The 8,086-nt window shown below is 37.7% G+C and overlaps 1 pseudogene; it reads right to left on the bottom strand.

The window, feature by feature from the left end:
* Positions 1–293: 293 nt before the first annotated feature.
* Positions 294–7,828, bottom strand: LOC122587850 (annotated as a pseudogene).
* Between the last annotated feature and the right edge of the window lie 258 nt (positions 7,829–8,086).

The raw sequence follows: 8,086 nt of genomic DNA, 5'->3' as shown, positions 1-8,086 counted from the left end.
TAGCTGCATCATGACAAATAAAATTGCAATCTGCTCACACCTCACGTAACGCAAGCAAGTTTAAGTTTATTATTTACAAGATTGAATTTCTACATATTTCCATTTCTCTTGTTTGTACCAAACACCCTTTGATTGTGTATAAATGAACTTGGACTCACAAAGGTCATCAGATTCAATGAATGTAATTCTTGTAAATACATAAACATTAATAGGATGCATGGTAAATACGGAGTTTATTATATTCATAGTAAGTACTTAGATAGTCAATATGTCCCAACAAATGCATGCTTAATAATATCAATCACCTGCATGTGAAGTACACAGATAAAAAGGGATGTAAAGTTCATTTTTCTCCTCATCTTTACAAGCCATTAGACATCACACTCATGTACAACATCCACGTTCCAAAAGAAACTAATGCTACAAGCATCAAGACATCAAGTCCCTTATTTGCAAGCCATAGCCATTTGATGAGTTCCCGCAATGTAGGGTTGCCCTCGATAATCCAAATGTCCCACATTGTCCACTTCATGTCCGGTGCTGCTTTATGACATTAGGTGGGACCGGCTCTGCCATGGTAAAAAGAGGGAGCGCAAAGTTGGCAAAAGTATTACGATAATCTTGTACCTTGTGTCCACCGTCAATGACCTTGTATAGCTCGAGACATACCAGACCAGTAGCCATTGTTTTTGAGGTAGAAATTGCAGGGATAATTCTTCTGGCTATAAACTTGGCTTTCAACTTGTCAACTTACTGGATTCCGAAATTCCTTGCTCTCAAGTTGGCAAGTCCAGCAATGAAATCCATATGGTAATTTCTGTCATCATCGTAGAAAAATTGATATGTATTAAAGAGTGAAATTATATGCAGGTATCAAATTCGAAACAAGATTTAACACCACATGCCCGCATGAATATTATACACAACAATATGAACTCTAAATTGGGTCTATTCAGGTTATGTTGTATCTTTAACGCATAAAACCCCCTAAATTTTATGAAAAAAAAAATGCATTATAACGACAATTGGTTTTTATGGATTATCTCAGACCCCTTATGATTGTTGTTTGCCCCAAAACTTTTGAAGACAACAGATGCAGGGGATTTACTCTTTTTAGTAATATAGCCTAGTTTCTCATTTAGACCATTTTCTAACCTGGATAGTATTGTATACTGCGTCAATGCAAAGGATAAGAAAATGTGTAAAATTATAAAACGATTGTAAATTTTCCGACTGATTTTTTGGACAAAAACAACCCCAGATACACTTAAATCTTGCTCGTTTTCAATTGTAAATTTAGACTTGTTACCCAACCCATCCTTTGTGTCAACAACTCTCTCTCTCTCTCTCTCTCTGTATATATATATATATATAGACATATAGGGGTGGGTTATTTGTAGTACATGTACTTTTTATAGTACATGTGTAAGTTAACTTTCACACTTCTTATTCATTCTTCCTTCCATCTCCGACCACCACCATGGTCATCCGGCGACGGCGACCATCTCCGGCGAGACTTACACATGTGTAAGTTAACTTTCCGGTGAGAATCAAGTTCTTTTTCGGGTGGATGCGGTACGGGCCAGAGGCCCTTATCCGTTCTAAACTGACCGTCAAGGGACGCATATGGGAATCGTATGGATTTGATGGGCGGTGATCCAAGAGATGGTGACAGTTTGCTACGATACGGGCGAAGCCCTTGCTCCCGGCGCCGTGGTTGGGGTGGTCGGAGATGATGGTGACCGGTGGTGGTTGTCTCGCGAAGGAAAAAACTTAGAAATTTTAAACACTAAAATGCTAAAAAAGTTGTACTTACACATGTGCAAGTCTCGCCGGAGATGGTCGCCGTCGCCGGAGGATCATGATGGTGGTGGTGGTGGTGGTCGGAGATGAAAGGAAGAAGGAAAAAGAAGTGTACACATGTACTATAAAAAGTATAGCACTACAAATAACTTTCCTCTAGACATATATACACATATATACACATGCAAATGGGTGAGTGAAAGTGCATACCATCTCGAAATCAATAGGGCAATAGGCATCATGGTATATGCAGATGGAAGAAACATTCTCCACTGTTCTATCTTCTCGATTAATTCCTTGGTCACAAAACGATCATTAATCATATTTATAATACCCTGCATTGGATGGAAATCAGGGATAGAGACCTGATCAATTGCCTTAGCCAGTTTCTTGGGACTTTTAGCCCAATCCGGAACAGAAATGCCACATGCTTTTGCACCAAGAATGGAGCCAGCCAATACAAAACTTAGATGGCTCGAGTCCATAACAGAGAACTCAAGCAAGCATGGGAAACGCTTTGGTGCTCTCCAAAATGATTAAATGAAGTTCCAGTAGCATTGGCGCTGTCTTCTGGGAATAAATATATCCTTTCCTTGACACAATTGGAAAAGTAATCCTCAAACCTAACAATTTTTTAATATACATAAGTACACAAGCATTATATGATTTGAACAAACTTTGGATCAGAATATACATATAGTGGAGGTGCAAGATTGCTGCATTGGACAGTTTAAACTGGTCACCAAATTTTGGCACGGTCAAATAAGACAAGCCCACACTTTCTCCCAGCTTTCTATAATTATTATATGTGTATTACTAATGTGTTCATTATTATAGAAACATGTTATGTTATTCAAAGAAATCTTTAAATAACACGATTTGGTAGGTTGTAACAATTTCAAATAGCCTTTGGGCAACTTAACGTCATTTGACCGATTCCCCTTTTAGTTTTTTTTTTTCCCTTATACGATCTGTAAAAGACCCAAATCAAGTCATTTACAGATAAATTGCCCAAAGTTGTAATCTCAAACAAAAATACACTATTTCGATCGCGTTTGTGTCTGTGGGGTTAGATTACATACTGCAAGAAAAAGAAAAAAAAAGGGTATTACCTTACGCGCCCAACTGATGCAATCTTGACATGTTTCACATTTTTCTTTGTGGACACTCAAAAATCTGTTGTAAATTATCACGAACCTAAGCAGTATTCAAGAGACAGGCGTTAACTTCTGCTGGCGTTTTCTCAAGTAGCGGCTCGAATTCTGACCGTACCATGCCCAGGTCAGACAGTGGTCAATCTTATATGGGAACGATTGCACAACCCACATGGGTACTCGATTCTCTGGTGGGTCCTTAGAGGCACCATGGTTTTCAGTCAAGTGTGGAATAACTATTTGAGTGTTGCATTTAGCCCCATGTGTACTAGACTCTAGAAGCGGCTTCTGGAAAAATAAGTATCAATAATCAACATAACGCCTCGTGTCGACATTGTCTAACGCATAAATGACAACATTTAAATTCTCCTAGAATAAATCATCAAAGGCGTTTTCGGTCTGTGCAATGTTTCGATCTGAAAATCAGGGTTAATCAATGCAGCTGCAGAGGCGGCAACAGTGGATTTTGCCTGCCTAATATTCCAGTCACGAAATAAAAATTGTTGGCTGAGATTGCTTTTCTCGATGACATCATTGTCAGTGACAGTCAATTTCAGTCAATTTCCCTTGACTGCCATATGGAACACCCATCAAGACTAGATTTTTCAAAAATTCACAACCCAATGAGCCGGATCCTACAACAAAAGACTTGGTGCTTTCCAATTTCTTCTGGAATTTAGCTCCAAATACTGAAATTTAGGCATCATAACGACTTTTCAAAGGCATATACTCACTTGGTTCCACTGGTTCAGCGGGAAGTGACTCAACCGAGTCAAAATAAAAGAACTGTACAATCATATTTAAAACATCAAAGACCAACTCAAGATCCGAATACAGATTGTAGACTAGAGGTGGCAATTTCAACTCATAAACTTATAAATGAGTTGATTTGGGTTGTTTACGTCTCACGTTGTTCAGATTAACAAATCTAAGCTAGAGTGTATGAGGGTCTTATTAGTAGAAAGAGTTATAAATACTAAAAGTAATGTTTTTGTATCCGTAATGATGTGTATCAGACCCGAAAGTAGCAGCACAATAAGAATAAAACAGAAAATAATTAAAAGAGAAGACAATCGATAGATAATCTGGATTAATGCCCCAGTGACCCTATCTGGATTAATGCCCCGGCAGCCCTAGTTCCTAAGAACAATAATAATAATCTCCATACTCGAAACGGTGACCTAATGGCCTCATTTAACCAAGCTCACAACTTACCCTAACTTGGTGCACAAGATACTAAATTAATAATAATAATAACAATATGCGCCCTCTTGTCAGGCCCAACCCAATGGGCCTCTTGATTAGTATCATTACTCCCGCCTGCAAAAAACACCTTGTCCTCAAGGTGTTAGCTTCAAAAAAATTGTCTTGAGTAATTCCGGGATCCCATGAGAAGTCAGGATCAAAATGAACTTCTCTTCCAACGCCTTTGCAACAAAATTTCTTTTCTAGTAACTCTTGTTTTTGATTCTCAAAAGTAAAATCTGTTGCAATAGGTTTCTCCTCAAAGGTCTCCGCTGCTATTGTCTTTGTCCCAAGTAACCAACCCCAAAGCAGTTTATTAGAACACTTTACTACAGAATCATATTTGTTTTGCTTTATAGCACGGCTATCACAAACATCTGCTAGTTTAGCATAGTCTTCACGTATATTTTCCACCACCACCAGTTTAACAGACACCGTGGTTTCTTTCTCGAGCTCCATACTGATTTCTTGACATGATTTTGTACCTTCAGTAATATCCACATCTTCAACTCCAGCACTAAAAACAGCCTTGTTCTCTTCTTTTTTTTAAATCAAACTCCAAATCTTCTTTATAAAGAGAAGAAGTAGGATCAAAAGGAGAGAATGAATCTTGCAAACCATTAGAATCAATTTCTAAAGCCAATGACATCACATCTTTCAGCTTAGAGCAGCTATATTGATGCCATTTAACAAATATCTCCCTAACTTCAGTATCTAAACCATAGATGAATAGATATATAGCGTAGATCTCAGAAATTTCTTCTAGATTTTTAACTTGATCGAATAAGATTTGAAACGAAAGGCAATATTCTTCAACAGTACCCTCTTGGATAATAGCCATGATCTTTTCCAAGGCAGATTCCATGTTGCCCGCTGATCTGCCCCCCCCCCCCCCCAATGAACAGTAACACGGCGAACAGTAACTTTTCTGGACGAACAGGAACGCGATGAACAGTTCGCATGATGAACTGTTTTTTTTTTTTTACCACAGGTTGCAGGAAAGATTGCTCTGATACCAATTGATGTGTATCAGACCCGAAAGTAGCAACACAATAAGAATAAAACAGAAAATAATTAAAAGATGAGACAATCGATAGATAATCTGGATTAATACCCAGTGGCCCTATCTGGATTAATGCCCCAGCAACCATAGTTCCTAAGAACAATAATAATAATCTCCATACTCGAAACGGTGACCTAATGGCCTTATTTAACCAAGCTGACAACTTACCCTAACTTGGTGTACAAGATACTAAATTTAATAATAATAATAATAATAATAATAGTAATAATATGCGCCATCATGTCTGGCCCAACCCAATGGGCCTCTTGATTAGTATCAAACTGTGAATATGTTTTATTATAAATTTCTTTTAGAAAGGACAACGAGTGAATGGGTAGACCACCCCAACTCATCCCAACACACCGAGCCCCTCTTGCAACATCCAGGGTTGACCTCAAAAGATTAATCAAGAAGCAGACTCAAGGGAGCCACAATAACGCTGACTTTTAAATATGCAAGTATTATGTATAGCCTAACCTGAAAAAGTAGATGGAACTTTCCAGAGCATGCCTTGATAACCTCTTGACCAACTATGCCATGGCAGCCATGGGATTAAGCATGGCTCGCGCCCCATAAGCAAAAACTCGTAAAAGTTTTGGATTGAGATCATTCAAATTTCCATCTCCTGAGCTCTCATTCATGGTGGTGGCTGTAGAAATGAACTCATGTGCATCATCTTCTGAACCAGCAACCGCCCAAATTCACTAATGAACTTATTAAGTGCTGGAATGCTAGATGCAAAGGAGGAGAGCGGTCAAACTTAGAGAAGTCACTCAACAGAAACTCGCCTGGAGTTTTAAGTGCATCTTTCAGTGGCTTAAAATTCAGGAACTTTTGCTGTTTAACCTCCGTCACTATACCACCTTTAACATATTTGCCAAAACTGGTTGTATCTTCTTCAAGAAAAAACGAGTGTGGCGTACAGCTTTTAACCTTTCTTGGTTTTCCATCATTAAGTTCTGCCATCCCGTGAATTTCAGAAAACTTGACAAGATCACCATCTTAGAACTCCAATCTTTCATCATTAATACATGTTACAAGTGCAGGGTAATCATTGCTAATAGATGTAATGAAGCCAATATGTGGTTCCTTGCCATCAACATCAGCTACGGTGAAATCAGTGCCAAAATCACAGAAAATGTTACCAAAAAGTCCTCTGACTTCAGTCTTGATGAAAGCAATATGGGGCTGATGGTTGTGGCAGTAATCATCAAACTCAATAGCTGTTTTCAAGTCGATATTGGTAAAGACTACAGTCTGAAAACATTATAGAACAGTAAATTATCAATTTCCAAAACAAATAATCATGTCATTAATCTAATGCGATATAAGTTCCTATCCTATGCTATTAGAGGAACATATATACTAGACATCATGCCTTGGCAAACAAAAAATTAATAAAAGCATTCATTCTATAAGTTCAGAAGATTTAATTCACCGAAGCAACTTGGACACAACATCTAAGGTTGTTAAGACTATGCATCATCCTTGTTTAAGAACTTAGCTGTGTAATTTTTTCAACCTAAGGTTTGTGAGCCTGTTAGTCTCAAGTGGCTACCATTCCCTAGAAATGAAAGCTTTGTTTGTTTCTAATGTATGTGTCAATCTATCGTTCCTACGTTTCTAAGGCAGATTGCTTGTTCCTTTCACTGATGACTGAACCTCTGCAACTTGGATTCGCTACAAACGAACTTCGTGGTTATATCAAGCCGAGTCCTTGACATTTAGTTTACATATTGGTCTTTAAAGAAGTTACATATGTTCTTTTTTTGATAGAGATCACGACTAAAGTAGGGTTTCTCTTCAATCTATTAAGTTGGGCATTAGAGTTGTAATTTCATATCCTTGGGAGAGTTGGCTTATCTCCCGAGTATAGGCTATGTATTTGTTTTTCTAGTCAGTTCGTATCAAGATCCTACACTAATTATCACAACATACTTTTACCCCTTTGACCGAATATAGTGATAACCAGCCAAAATTGAGGCAATTCAGAGAAAGGAAATACTAAAAATACTCGAAGAATAAATGCGCATAAGTGAAGTAAATGGGTACCTGAAAATTAGAAAGTTGTTCTTTGGTCAGCTTAGTAGGAAAAACGGAAACAAGGACAGCAGGGTTGAGTTCCTGCAGCTTCTGGAGGGAGACAAGAGCTCTATTCCTGCCAACATCTTTTTCTGAAAAAGTGAAATTACTCGACAAATCCCAAAGCTCCACGGAGCCTTCATCATGCAATGTCACAGACTTAACACCAGCAAGTATAAGATTTTTTGCTGCAAACAATGAGAAAACGACGAATTGAATAAATACCACATTAAGCCACATGATGTGAGAAATTTTATATGGTAACTAAAATGTGTCTCGTCGTCTCACGTCCATACACTAGAAGTTGTCTGCTATGTAGATCCTCATCAATATCAACCTGCATACTATTATCCAATGCAGACTTCACAAGTTCCGAATCCACGGACTTTGTGTATGAAGAACAACCGTTGAGGCATGGCTTCTTATTGGAATTATTATTATTATTATTATTGTCATCAACATGTCTTATTTTAGGCAACATATCCGATAAATATCAAAACTAAAATTTAAACCTGCAACAAACACCGAAACAAAAGAATGTATTTATAAAATCAATAAGATAACTTGTAATCAAACAAAACTACAAGTATAACTATGTGCTACGTCCCTACCGAAACATAATGAGAGTGAACCATGCAAAGTCGGCCTATTTTATCCAAAGATCTTTAAGGGTGAGAAATTAAAAAAGGGATAAGTATGTAACAAACTTTGAAAGAATGTCTATAATAGAAAATAACTA

Source organism: Erigeron canadensis, chromosome 2, assembly GCF_010389155.1.
Source record: "Erigeron canadensis isolate Cc75 chromosome 2, C_canadensis_v1, whole genome shotgun sequence".
Classification (NCBI taxonomy): Eukaryota; Viridiplantae; Streptophyta; class Magnoliopsida; order Asterales; family Asteraceae; genus Erigeron; species Erigeron canadensis.
The sequence above is the reverse complement of the archived record's forward strand: the minus strand, read 5'-3'. Positions and strand labels throughout refer to the sequence as shown.